Source organism: Mauremys reevesii, linkage group 9, assembly GCF_016161935.1.
Source record: "Mauremys reevesii isolate NIE-2019 linkage group 9, ASM1616193v1, whole genome shotgun sequence".
Classification (NCBI taxonomy): domain Eukaryota; kingdom Metazoa; phylum Chordata; order Testudines; family Geoemydidae; genus Mauremys; species Mauremys reevesii.
The window spans coordinates 79,096,087-79,099,652 of record NC_052631.1 but is presented as its reverse complement, the minus strand read 5'-3'; the positions used below and the strand labels follow the sequence as shown (position 1 = coordinate 79,099,652).

The 3,566-nt window shown below is 51.8% G+C and overlaps 1 long non-coding RNA gene across 1 annotated transcript; it reads right to left on the bottom strand.

Moving 5' to 3' along the window:
• Positions 1-553: 553 nt before the first annotated feature.
• On the bottom strand, positions 554-2,690 carry LOC120372356. Its single transcript, XR_005584922.1, has 3 exons — positions 2,255-2,690; positions 1,180-1,374; positions 554-852 (listed from the first exon to the last, which is right to left on the bottom strand). It is a non-coding gene; the product is annotated as an uncharacterized LOC120372356 (long non-coding RNA).
• Positions 2,691-3,566: the final 876 nt, after the last annotated feature.

The window sequence follows — 3,566 nt, the reverse complement described above, 5'->3', positions numbered from 1 at the left end:
TTTCAGCGGCAATTCAGTGGCAGATACGCCGAAGGCGCGGGACCGGCGGACCTCCTGCAGGCATGCTGCCGAATCCACGTTACCAGTGGACCTCACCGCCAAAAGCTGCCTGACTGCTGTGCTTGGGGCGGCAAAATACTTAGAGCCGCCCCTGTGTACACAGATACCATTTGTGTATGCACACATCCTCACACACATAGATGGACATGGTATATTACGGAGTCTCTCCATTTGAGCCTCACTTGGGGCTCTTGTGCAGGGTGACTGCACACTGTGGCCTTCAGTCTTAACCCAGGATGGAACATCATCTACCTTGTTCAGAGGCCCAGCCAGAGCCAACTAGGAGTGTGAGCATGGCCCCACCCCTAGGGAAATAGAGGCTACTCTTGCCTGGGGTCTCCCTGGAGCTCCTTATTGTCCAGCACATGAAAGCTAACTATGGTCAGAACCCTGGATCCTCCCAAAACTCCTGGGAACTTCATAGCCTGCCTCCCAACAAGGTGACCTGGGCCCACTTCCACGCTGAACTTTAACCCTAATCGGCTCTTTTCTACAGACTGGCAATAGAACAGCTCACGGGGGTGTCTCATTCCAGTCATTGCCAACAGAACTTTTGTTTTATGGGAGCAATTTGAAATAGTGACATTTTTCAGCTTGAAACACAGAAAATAGTGTACTTGCCCTTGACCAATGATGGAGAATGGCACGTTCTCTCCATGTGCAAGTGGAGGACTTCAGGACCCATAGAAGACCAACGTTTATCAAAAGCAAGCCTTGTGGAGACAGTGGGCACAGGCTGTGTTGGATGCACATGGATTGCACTGCATGGTATCATCTCTGTGCTCCTAAAGACTGAAGGGTGCAACACAAAACCCCAAAAGGAGGAAAAAGAAATGGGGATTATAATGCTAGTCTACTGCCTATAAATCATTGTAAAAGGTGGCCTTTTGCATCAGCTTTAAAAGCAAGCACGGGTTGGAAACCATCTTCTGCACACCATGTACAGTACTGCATGGGGCTTGAGAGCTACCCTGACCTTCTACAGGCTCTTCCCTTCCCTCCAGTCCCCTCAGCCTTTTCACCATATGCTGTGGCTCATGGATGATTTCTCATCTACAGCCCTCTTTGTGCTTGGAGATTTATGCTGAAGACACGTGGCTGCCACTCTCATAGTCTTACCTGTGGCACTGGCAAAGGCCTGTACAGGAACCGGTCACTGGGCTGCAATATGGTGCCATCTGGTAGTTCCCATGATTTCCCTTAGGCCACCTTGCTGAAAGGTGATGTCACGTCTGACCCCAGCAGTGGACGGACGGAGAGCAGGCATGGCAGGGCTTGGGAGCCAGTCACTAGGTCAGCGCAGGAGGATCTTTCCTGTCACACAAGAGATTTCTACACTCAGGGGGATTTTATGTATCTACACACTCCTGCTCAACGACATGGGGGGGTGCTTTGTGACACACACACTAACATGGGGCAGAATTCACATAACTACATTTTTCATGCATTTTTCATGCATGCTCACAGACATACCCATCACCTTGACGCTCACTCATGTGCAGAAAGCTGTGACTTGTACGTGATTCCCATTGCACATCACCTCCCCAGTCACGCTGCCATGGTGGGACGGGTTTAAGAAGAAAGTCTCCCATTAAAACGAAAGTTTTCATTTGTGAATGCTAAGCGTTAAATAACGTCACCCGACTCTTAACCCAGAATTAAAGGCAGAGTGGGGAAAAGGTTTCCAGTCTCTGACCCTGGGGGAGCCCCCTCCCGTCAAACACTGTTGGGGTCACCACCTAGGAAGGTGGAAGCCTCCAGCAGGGGACTATGGAACAGACCGTTTTCCCCCAGCCCCTCTCACAGTTTACTCCTGGTGGGAAGCTCTGCCCTCATCATCTCCTGCCACTTTCAAGCTGCTCTGCTGAGCAGGAGTGGGTTCCCTTTCAAGCGCAACTCTCAGACTTGAGGAAACTTGGAGGGACGGGGCCAGGGTTACACAAAATGCCATTTTCTGGGCTGCGAAGTCCCTCCCGACTCTATTTGCTGTTATTTTTGATCTTCATATTGAGTCACTGCTGGTCTCCCTCCCTGCCTGGCTTCTCCTGCTGCCAGAGCAGGCAGTATGATCTTGCTCACCTGCCCACATACATGGGCATGGAACAGCACGGACATGGACAGACTCAGAGAGGCAGAAGACGGCATGGACATTGGTATAGATACAAGAGCAACATGGACCTGGACATAGACACACCTTGGTACAGAACAAGCAAGAGTCCTGGAGCAGAGGCCATTGGTGTTCTGGGGGTTGCCTGCCTCTTTCAGACTTGGGCCCTGGACCCTACCTAGGGCTACGTTCCCTATCCAGCACCCACCCCTGCAGTCTCTTAGTTCCTAGGCCATGGTCTGCACCTAGAGCCAATCCTCCCTGGTGAACCATCTCAATTCTGCCCAGGGCCTCACTGGGCTGACGAGGAGAATCCAGTGACTCCTCCTCATGGGCTTCTTCAGGGGTGTTACTGAATGTACGAGGCTGCAAGAGTATTTAGATTTCACCCCTAGCTATTGCCATCTTTGAGAGTCACAAGGGACAATAAGTGAGGGCTCTGAATGGGGCAGGTGCCAAGCTAGGCAACCCACTGCATGTTCCAGGATCCCCAAACTTAGGGGACATTCAGCTGCCTGACAGGAGGCTGGGTGGGTAGGGTGTAGTGTGACTTCCGGTTCTGGGTATGACTCATAATAGTTTCCATGACCACCAGTTGTGATGTCACAAGCAGGCAATGGGCCACAGGAAGAGATGACATAGAGACAGGCCTGACTTAATCAGCAGCCAGGGTCCTGCTTTGGGGTTCACTACAGAGATAGTGTGGATCCAGTGCACAGATACGATGGCAAGCAATGAGGCAGCTATAGAGACTCTCCCATGTCCAGGAGTCTTTGCAGCTGGGGTTCACTTTAGGTCCATGTCTCCTGTGTATGGTGCGATGGAGGGGGGAAGGCAGAAACAGTGGAAAACAGAAGCCAAATTGTTCCAAACCAGGCCAATTCCCCTAGTTTTCCAGGTGGTACCAGCTGCTTTTTCCAACAACCCCATTTTATTTGCCAGCCAAGCGAGAGAGGCACATCTGCTGGCCTGACATGTCTCTGTCACAGAGCCCCTTCCCCTCCCCACCCCTCCCCTCTTCCAGGGAAGCTCAGCACTTGTAACATTTCTCAGGTGAGGCTCTTGCTCAGACTCAATATCCCCTCCATTAAGGGAATGGGGAAAGAGACGGAGAGACGCTCTTCCACATCTGGAATCAGCCTGCGACACTGGTGCTCATTTGTCATCTTGGTGGCAAGGAGCCCTGGTCCTCTTCCCCTCATCTGGCCCCAGTGCTCTGCGATGGACGGCGGGTTTGGCCTGTTGGTGGAAGGACCTGAACTTTTCTAGGCTTGTAGACTGTGATCACTTGGAGCAAGGGCTGTCTCCTCGTTAAGGATCTAGCACCTTGTCAGTGTTAAACAATAGAGACAAATTGCTGGCTCTCTGTGCCCTCGGCACTGGTGTTCGGAGTCCCAGC